The sequence below is a fragment of the Cannabis sativa genome, chromosome 7 (genome assembly GCF_029168945.1).
Source record: "Cannabis sativa cultivar Pink pepper isolate KNU-18-1 chromosome 7, ASM2916894v1, whole genome shotgun sequence".
Taxonomy (NCBI): Eukaryota; Viridiplantae; Streptophyta; class Magnoliopsida; order Rosales; family Cannabaceae; genus Cannabis; species Cannabis sativa.
Genome location: NC_083607.1, coordinates 14,722,677 through 14,734,076, shown reverse-complemented (window position 1 = coordinate 14,734,076; position 11,400 = coordinate 14,722,677). Strand labels below are relative to the sequence as shown.

General features: G+C 30.8%; 1 long non-coding RNA gene across 1 annotated transcript; it reads right to left on the bottom strand.

The window, feature by feature from the left end:
• Positions 1-9,144: 9,144 nt before the first annotated feature.
• On the bottom strand, positions 9,145-10,832 carry LOC133029337 (uncharacterized). The gene is made up of 2 exons (XR_009683486.1): positions 10,216-10,832; positions 9,145-9,392 (listed from the first exon to the last, which is right to left on the bottom strand). It is a non-coding gene; the product is annotated as an uncharacterized LOC133029337 (long non-coding RNA).
• Between the last annotated feature and the right edge of the window lie 568 nt (positions 10,833-11,400).

Genomic DNA, 11,400 nt, shown 5'->3' with positions numbered 1-11,400 from the left:
GAGAAAGAAGAGTAAGGGTGGTTGTGCATCACACCGAAAGAGTATACGAAGGACCAAAAGAGGAAGGGAAAAGTCCCTAGAGAGTTCCAAAGCAATTTTTGGAGAGAAATGAAAGAAAAAATTTGTAATGACCATTGTAAACTGTTTGATAAGCATAAACTAGTGAATTTTGCTGTGTGCATTTTCCCATTGTAATAAATTTTATCCAATTGACGTATTGATTGATATAGGGAAATTTGAATTTCCATGCTTAATAAACCCATAAATTGGTCTCCTAAACTAATACTATGCATAATTAGTTATATATGACACTTTTTGTATTTTCCCCATAATACCCTCCCCACCTACATCTACCCACTCCAACCCTTTTTCTCATCAATTTAACATGAGAATTCCCCACCCGAAAGCTTCCACAACCACCAAAATTTTTTTTCTTCTGTTCACTCATCACTAGAAGCTACAACCTTCCACACTACAAGCCACCACAATAATCCACCACATTAGAAGCTAGAACACATACAAGCTCCATCAATGGGTAAGTAATTAATTTTTTTTTTTAAATCTTGTTTGTTGTTGTCATATTTAATTAAGAATGTTGTGTTTGATGATTGATCTGTGGATTGTTGCTGTTATTTTGCTATTTTTTCTGTTATAATGTTTGCTGCATGTGAAAATTGGAATTTTGCTGTTTTTCTGCATTTTTTTTCGTCAGGCCCGATGGGGTCCGATGCTGGCCCGATGGGGGCCCGATGTGGGAAAAAATTTTGTTGGCAGGGGTGAAGACCTGATGGTCCATCACTGGGTCTGATGGTCGGACCCCCATCGGGTCTGATGGATTTTTTTTTATTTATTTTATTTGTTTTTTATTTTTTGGAACCCGGGTCCGATGGTCCCCATATGGGTCCGATGGTCGGACCATCGGACCCAATTTTTTTTTGAATTTTTTTATTTTTTTTTTAAATTTTTTAATATAAGGTCCGATCCGTGGTGGGGTCCGATGGTCGGACCAATCGGACCGGACCCTACGGGATTTTTTTTTTAATTTATTATTATTAAGTTATTTTATATTGATTTATTATTTGTGTTATTAATTATTTTTTTATTAATAATTATTAGTTATTAATTATTATTTTAGTTAATGTTTTAAGAATTAATTTATTTATTTTTTAATTATTTTATTAACTATCAATTATGAATTATTATTAATTATTGTTATATTTTTTATGGTTTGAGTAATAATTATTAATTATATTTTATTATCAATTAATAATTATTTTTTAATTATTAATTATTGTTTTATTATGAATTATTAATTATTGTTTTATTATGAATTATGAATTATTATTAATTATTATTTTATTATCAATTAATTATTATTGTTTTGTTATTAATGATTAATTAAGATTTTTTTTCGGTGAGATTTTTCTTGTAAATTATAACTGTGTTTTTTTAAATGTATGTGACAGGTTCAACTGTTAATGCGTGTGTTATGTATAATGGTGTTTGGGAGTTTGATGGTAGATATTGGGTTTATAAACGGGGCGACAATTTGAAAGTACATTACAAGTACAAGAAAGGCTTTGAGTATTGCCCTGAAGTTATTGGAAATGATAAGCGTGCAAGGTACTTTTTATCTACACTTGCGAAGAAGCCAGATGAATTTACTCCTTTGTTTGTGACTTTGTTAAAGAAGAATGTTTGCGTCGATCCTAGTCCCACACCAAGTTCTGTTAAGGATAATCGTAGCGAGGTTGGGAGTTTTGTTCCAGAAATAAATCCAGAGGTGTTGGTTGCAGATGTATTACCTGAATTAAACAATATGATGCCAATGCTGATATTGTAGCACAAATGCCGTTCATCGATGGTTTTTTTAATGGTCCAGACCCTGAATGTTATGTTGAGGGCAATGATGGCGTAAGAGACGACCAAGGTACAGAGGCCCCTATTGCTGTACCTTTGAACTTGACTCCACTATCGTACCAAATACCACCGAGGCCACCGACAGGGAAAAGAATGCCCCGTAGAGAAAATTGTCAAACACCTGGTACTAGTAGAAGTCGTCCAGGCGAAACCAGTCATGCTAGAGGAACTACTGACAGTACAGGTCCTAATAATGGTAGAGAGACCAATGATATTAGTGGTCCTACTGATGCTCGAGGTACCAATGTGACTGGATGGAGCGATCCATTTTCTTCTTCGACAAGTTACGGGAAATTCAAGGAGAAAATGTATACAAGAGAAGACATCGAGGATCATAGTCATTATATTGTTGGAAATTATTTTACCAGGATCTAGATTTACTAACAAGTATGTTGGATTAACAACCTAATATGAATTCTAAAACAATGAAAATAAACACATATAAAGTTAGAAAACCTTACAGTGGGTGCAGCGAAATAATATGACTCCTTCCGTTCAGATCTCTAGCCCTTGATTCCTTTCTGTAGCAGAGCATCACCAAGATCTGAACCTGGATCTTCTTTTCTCCTTCTTTGATGCAGAAATTCCATAGTCTTCCATACTATGATTGAGATACCACTTGATGTGTGTGGGCACTACTCATCTCACAAGGATTTCGAAATTTTTCTCTCTTTTTCTCTCTCAATTTCGTGGCTGATAGCCCATACAAGAGAAGAGAGCAAGGTTCCTTTATATAGGGAAAAAGGAGAACACAACTTCCAAATAAAACAGTTTCCTTAATTACTGTGTAATCAATTAACTGCCTTATTTAGTGTGATCCACCACTTTCCTATTATAGCTAGGCTTTGATTAGCAATTACATGGCAATTAAAAAATAAAAATAATAATTGGGAAACACAAAGGAGTGCTCGGCCATAGAGGGAAATGGGCCTCACTTGGATTTTGTAGTTTCCTCAATTTTATTTCTATTTCTCCAAAAATGCCATTTTTCCAATTCTAATCATTTAAATGCCAAAACTAATTATTTAATAACTAAAATACATTATTAAATAATATTGTCATTTAAAATAATTATTAATTAGACATACAAAGTCTCTTAATTAATAATTAAACCTAGAAACCCTTTTATTTACGATTTCATCCTTAAACTGTGAGAATTCATAAAGTAGACATAGTCTAACTTTTAGAATTATAATTGATTAATTAAAATCAATTAACTGAGTCTTACAAGCAGTATGGCCTCAACTAGTATGGGGACCATGGGTCTATATAACCGAGCTTCCAATAAGTCGAACCGAATTTACCAAGTAAATTTCCTAACTTATTAATTCCTCATTGAATCCACACTTAGAACTTGGAATTGCACTCTCAGTCATATAGAAACGCTCTATATGTTCCACGATATAGACACGTCATTAGTTATCCATTGTTATAACCCTAATGTGATCAATGATCCTCTATATAGATGATTTACACTGTACAGGATTAAATTACCGTAACACCCTACAATGTATTTTATCCTTAAAACACTTAACCCTGTATAAATGATATTTTACCTAAGTGAAATGAGATCTCCACCATTTATCTTCGTTTGGTTAAGCTCGAAGGAAATCATCCTTTACTTCTATTTGCCAAATAGAAGCTATAGATTCCATATTTATGTTAGCGCTCCCCCACTCAATTGTATTACCGTGTTCCCAAAATGTACGTATCACCCTGATACAAAACTAGGCTTAACTAACAAATCAAAGAACACGAATAACACTCTTGAAATTGAGCCTAACCATATCAGGATTTCGATCATGTGATCTAGGATCAACTTATGATATTGAATTGAATAGATGTTTACGGTAAGTTTCAAAATCTAATTCAAAGTTCAATATCGGTCCATTCCAATGCATACTACATGCATCCGATACTGGTAAACTTTGCCAATGTCCTAGAAAGGACATAACACTTTTCCAAGGTGTAAGAATACCTATCGCTGATTATACCATGTCAGTCTAAATCCAGTGTTCTGACAAATCAGGGAATCATCTTTTGAACATATAATAAAGATTATATTCCACTGTGCTGACAACACTATAATCTTTAACCAACTCATATGTTATGGACTTAAAAAGAATTCATACATTATATACATATAATCATGAAATAAATCATGTGAACCATGCAACATAAAATGTTATTTCTGATCTTTATTAATAAGTAAATCTGATTATATGAAATGAGTTTTTAGGGCATAAAACCCAACAAACTCCCACTTGCACTAATATAAAACAAAAAGTGCATTTCAAATAATCATTAACACCTTGATATACCTATCAAGTGTAATAGTAGTAAACTCCTCGTAATGGGATCTGACAGGTTGAATTAAACACAACCTCTTCTCCACCATTACTCTTCCTTAATCACAAAATCCTTAATAATGTGAAATTCCTCTCTATATGTCTACTCTTTGGGGATACTGGATTCTATACTTTTGGGCAACTACTCTTTTGTTATACAGGAAGTAACCCTAGTAGTTAAGGCAAGTTGGAACACTGCCACAAATGTATAGAACTTTCCTTAGACTGAATAAGTATCTTTCCTGCAACTTTTAACATTCAGTCTCTTTCTGGTAGACCAAGAGATTTCAGATAGGTTTTTACACTTCTCCAAAACCGCTACTCCACCCCCAAAGTAATCACCATCTCATCAGCAGACTTTCTAGCACAAAGGCAAGTCTCGAAATCTGATGTGGTGTAGTCTAAGAGTTTCAAAAACCACCCTTATTGACTAACATATAGTTCCTCTTCTTAATCTTAAGATTTACTTGATTGTCTTCCAATGTTCCTCTCCTGGATTAATCAGATACTTACTCAATACTCCCACTCAACAACAGGTGTCTGGTCTAAGGCATACAAAAGCATATCTAAGACCTCTCACTGTTGATTTAAGAAATTCTTTCATGGCATTATCTTTTCTGGAATAGTTGAGACTTTTCCTTAGATAAATAAAATCAATATCTAAGAAGTTGTGAAGCTTCTATAGATTGCCATTGGAAAGAAAATGCATCAGCATCTCATGCTTGCATTAGAGTAAGTAATTTCCAGGTATACCACAAGCCATAGGTTTAGATAAACTCAAACCTATAATACTAGGAACATGAAGTTTTGTTAAGTCCATTGAATAGACTTATGAACGAAAATTTCCTATCATGTCCTTGTAATAGAAAACTTTAGGTTACTCCATGTGAATGGATCAAACCATAGTTCTATTGGCTTTCTTCTTAGTTTCTTATCTTGACAATCCATTACTTGTTTAAACTCACAATGGATTTTAATCACTAGTGTCTTCCAAGTTATAAGAAGGTGAGTTCCTAGAAACTCTCCCACTACAACAAGGTACTGTGAACTATGTCTAAGAAAATTAAATGGTATTGACCTCTTCGGTTGTGTTAAGACAACAGAGGCAGTGGGATCATCTTGTAAAATAAGATGATAGAACACTTTTGGAATCAAGAAAAAAAATATCTCCTTTATTTGCTACTTTATTTTCAGACTTAGTCATTTTCTTAGAAAAGCAGTATTTGTTTAAACAAACACTTTCTTATCTAATGACTATGGGATGCTCCACCCCTAATCACTTAGAATAGCTAACAAACATGCAAACCAGGGTTAGCAGTTCTAGCTTTTCTTAAGATTTCGATTAGGTCATCCATGAATCTAGTAATGATTTACATTAAGTATACAACCATTACATCATTCTGAAATTTTATTACCATAGAAGGATTTAGGCAACGACTAGTAACTAATCATCAATATGCAACTCGAATTTCTGGGGAGGTAAGTTTGGATATTATTCAAAATCAAATTAATGATCTTTGAACTGCATATCTACTAACTTTTTCTCCACCCCTATCAATTCGCAAGATCTTTAACCATTTACCTTCACCATTGCTAGAAATTCATGAAATTTTTCAAACATTTCAAATTTCCTTTGCATAAGGTATAATCTAGAGTGATCGTTTTAAGAATACAACGAAAACTCATATCCACCCCTGAATGTACATCCATCTGCCAATCAGATGATTATACTTTCAGTGGATATAGGCATATTAACTCTTTGCAGAGAATGATCTTGTCAAAACCACTATGAACAAGATACAAATGCCATAGATTTATAAAATATGTGGTTGAATCTTTTGATGACTTAGGTTAGTTACATAGAGTTCTTAGAATAGTGCAAGTGGATTCTGGTCACAGACTACTAAACTCATACAGTTTGAATCCATTGAAAGAAAATGGTCATGAAACACTTGTGAAAGTGTAACTGTATAATTAGTAACTCTTTCTTGGACCACCACTACTAATCTAACTCTATGATTTGCCTATACAAGTAGGAGATATCTAAGATTGAGGATTTATATCATTTTGGGATAGAATTTCGGGAATATAATCATATGTGTCATCCAATTTCTTAAGAGAAAATAAGACTTTATATGATTTATAGACCATTCATCCAATGATATGTCATTAAGCTAATTCGAAATGAATAAGCTAAGAGGAATTAGGATAATTTCGTTTTAAATAAGAATCCAACGATGCTCCGATTAGCGAGAGTCAAAGTAATCTTATTTATACAATCTTCTTGTTTCATATTGTAAAACACTAGTCTAAGGTGTCATCAATTGATGAACAGCTAGATGTTGCATATACAATATTTATCTTTCAAGATCTAACACTAGTATGTTAGTATAATGGTGAAAATCCATTAGGGATTTATCTCATTAGAAAAACAAATCAAGTTAGACCAACAATGAAGATTCGAAATTAAACTACAATTTAATAACAGAAAATAACATGGTTCAATACAAATTCATACACAATTCAGAAATTATGAAGCACATAGCAAGTAGGAATGACAAGTGAAAATACTAAAACATACAATCCTAAATAATTTCCAAGGTTTTCAACAAACTGATATCAGTGTCCCGTTTAGGCGAGAGTCAAAGCTGCCATCCATTGAATAGAGTTGTCAGCTAATCTAAAATGATCAACATTCTAGCAACCTTTTATTCGATCAAGATTGGAATCCGCGTTGTCCCGTTTAGGCGAGAGTCAAGGCTATTCTATCTTATGAGCTTCCACCATTGTTTCATATTCTTGCAAGTCTTATACAGTCGCCACCATTAGGGTGGTCATAAACTATATATAAAAAAAAACTTACAAGATTACTTATCTTTCGAGATTAAACGGTGCTAACTTGCTAATGAACGTTCCTCCATTAGGGAGGATTACTCACTAAAACAATAGCTATGTAAAACCAACAATGGAGATCGAATATCCTTATAATAAAGCTCATTATTTAATAAAGGGTTGTATTTTCTTCTAATATTTATTTTAATCCATTTATTTTAAATATATATTTATTTAATTAAAATTTCCAATTTAGATAAATTCTAAATATAAATTTTAATTTAATATTTATAAATTATACTTAGATGGATACGAAAATAACGTGAATTATTTCCATCTTAGTAATAATTTCCATAAATATTTAGAAAATTATTCAATTTAAGTTGTTTCAAAATTAATTTAAATTAATTTACAACTCAAATTTAATTTTCTATAAATATATTGCATTTCGAAAAATGCTTTAAAATAAAATAAAAATAAATCCTGGAAAATTACTCTAATTTTATGTTGGCCCAAAATTAATTAATAAAAATTAATTTTCAACAAAAAATATAATTTTCCTATTTAATTAAATATCTAAGAAAAATTTCAAATATTTAAGTATCATGATTAAAAAATCAACTTAAATATTAATTTTCTATTTAATTAAATACACTAGAAAAATACTTCAAGCAAAACAGATAATAACTATCTAGACTTTTCATAGACTAATTAATTCAATTTCTAATTATTATATATTTTAGTTCATTTATTTTAATTAACCATCAAATGAAAAAGTCACTGATTTAAGTTGGTCCAAAATTAAATAAATAATTTTCAACTTTAATCTATTTTTCAAATAAAATTTGAAATTTCAGCATTAAAGAAATGTAATTTTAAAATTTTGGGAAATGATTTATAAAATAAAATAAAATATATTTTGAAAATTATTCAAACTTAAGTTATTCTGAAATAAGATTTCAAACTTAAAATAATTTTCAACTTTAATTAAATAACATGAAAATAACAATATTAAAGTATCATGATGAAAATCAACTTAGATATTGAAATTTTCAATTTAATTAAATGTATTAAATTCAAGAAATAAATAATTAAGTAAAGAGGAAACTTAATTATTAATTCTAGTTTAATACTAGGAAAATATTCTAAACTTAGATTGTACCAAAATTAATTAGGAAACAATTAATTTCACATCTATGATATTTTCCTATTTAATATTAGAAATAATAACTAGTACTAGAAATAACTAAGTGTTTTTCTAAAATTAACTTTAAAATATTACAATGAAAAATAAATTTCATATATTTTAAAAGTTAATTATGTTGCTAATTCAATTTTAATTAGGTTAGAATAATATAATTAACCTAATACAATTATTTAAATAAGGCAAATGGGCCTTCACAATTGGAGTAGTTCATGTGAGGAGGAGCTGGGTTCAGTACGTCGTACCCACATCTATGGCCCCCAACTCTCACACAAGGCCCAAAAGAGAGGAATTTAACCTTAAAATAAACAATTGTTATTCATTGAATTAGCCCAAATCTAATTGGGCCTAAATAAATTTCCTTAGGTCAAAATTTATTTTAGCAACCTAGTCCATTTACTTAGTAAAAACTTAAATGGGCTTCCTATATGCATATAGGCTCACGCAGGTCAAATGATTTGGATGGACCCTATCATGTTACTAGGTTTACACAGATGAAAGAAGTACAAAATTTACCTGTTACAAATTATTTATAAGATCTATCGTCAATTGGACTATGATTAAAATCAGATCATTGGATCATGATCTGTCACCAAGTTAATCATAGCAATTTAGATCAGATAAATAATAGGTTTGTTAAAAAAAAGTTTTTGAATAAACAATATAAATAAACAAACATTGTCCATGTAACAGATGTGAATCAAGATATTAATATAATTAAATTATTATTCTTAAACACTAAATAAAGGAAACTAATTTTAAAATATTGTAACGCCCCGATATTTTGCCTTATTTTACAAAAATACTATTTTCATGCATAATTTGAAAAGATAAAAAAAATAATTTAAATACAACAGTGGATTTTAAAAAAAATCAAAATGCAACAGAGAAGGATCCTTCATTTGTAAAACAAGATACAGTAAGTAAATAATTTTAAATAATGCATTTCCACTGTGTTAGATTTATCAACTGCTTAAAATAAAACTAAGGCACCACTGGCGTTCTAGATCGTTTGTCCGCCCGTAGCCGCTCACAGTATACGTACCAGAACTGACCCTGCTCACTATACATACTTCCCTGTCTAATACCTGTAGGGGGAAAGTAAGGGGGGTGAGCTAAAAGCTCAGTAAGGAAATGCTTATCAAACAATACCATATAATATCACACATACCATTAATGTATTTATTAAATTTTAGCAATATCATACATGCTCTTTTATAACTATAACCAAATAACTGTACATATGGAAACCTTTATCATACAAGTCTATACTATTTGTTCACACCGTACACATATACAGAGATCATAACTCCAATATCATACTCATAACATAATCATATCAATACTATAGATAATAATAACATTATCACAACATTGGCATATCATAGCCATTACTTACATAACCCGGGCCTAGCCTGACCCTACAATATCCTGGGCCTAATCTGCCCATATAATAACATGGGCCTATGCAGCCCTACCATTGTTATAGGATAGGGTATCTCTATATTCAACAGTAACATCACTGTATCATACCCACCATAACAATCTCATACACGACTCAGTAAAATGCAGGGTAGGGTATCTCTACATTCAACAACCTTATCCCGTATCATACCCCACCATGGTCCCCCACTTTACCTGAGACGTTAGCATACAACATACAACATATAACATGCAACATACAAATACATCATACAACACACAACCTGAAACATACAAATACAACATACAACATATACAAGTCATACAACCATAATCTATGTATCAATTCGCAAAGTCATATTGTGTCCATACCACACATTCTCAGTACCATATACATATTCATAAAAACAAATCATAAGTCATATTTCAATACATAAAGAATTTAAATTTATGCAGACAAACACATACAAAACTATCTAATTTCCTTACCTCAAATCCCGCTGCTTAAACTTGTTATCTCGTCACTACTACCTATAATAACACATGGGTCAAGGCCCTAACATTAAAATTCACACTCTTACAGTACAGCAGAAAGAATACTATTTTTGACCAATAACTACACGAATTCAGTAAAAGTTTCCTTCATAAAAATTATAGGAAATTCAATTATCTTTCCAACGATATATAGATCATTAAAAATGGATTAAAACTGAGGGAGTTATGATAGTTTTAATGAAACTATTTCTGAGAAGGAATATGGAGTAACGAATCACAGGAGACATCGGAAATACAAAGTTTTGATACTGAAATATTCCAAATCAGAGAATACTCTCTTCATAAAAGTTTTAGAAAATCAAATTCCCTTTCTAATGACACTAAAATCTTTAAAATTGGAGTTATAACGTAAGAGATATAGATATTATACCGAAACAGTTTTCTAGAAATCCTGAAACAAATGGATTTCGAACTACAGCAATAAAACAATAATTTTGACTTAGAATAATCAATAATTAGTGAATGATTTCTTCATAAAACATTTGGAAAATTGAATTATCTCTTCAACAGTACCAAGATCGCTAGAATCGGATCATTATTCAGAGAGATATTCAGATTTTACTGAAACAACTTATATAGAAAATATGAAAAACGATTTACAACAAACAGCATAAAAATACTAATTTTTGACATAGATAAATTTCGATTCAGTAAAACCTTTCTTCATAAGAATTATAGGAAATTTAATAAGCTTTCTATAGACACCAAGATTGCGAGAATCAGATGAATATTTAAAGAGATATGACAGTTTTACTGAGACATGTTTCATTCTGAAAAATAAGAAAAGGAGACCTACGAAAATTCTCCTATTGTGATCAATAAATAAGTAAATGTAGAGTTTCTTACCTCAAATACATCAAGCTACTTGGATCGATAGACATAAGATGATGGTGATCAAAGATGAGAGTGAAGAGTGGTATAGATTTGGCTAAGGATGTAATGGAAAGATGACTTGAAAATTTTTAGGGTTAGTCTTGCTCAGATAGGTGGGAAGAATAGAACGATATAATTTTAGGGTTAATAAAACCTATACTATTCTGACTCTTATTAGCTTTAGTTTTATGAATAATAATAATATTAACATAATAACAATAATAATATGATAAATTATTAAATAAA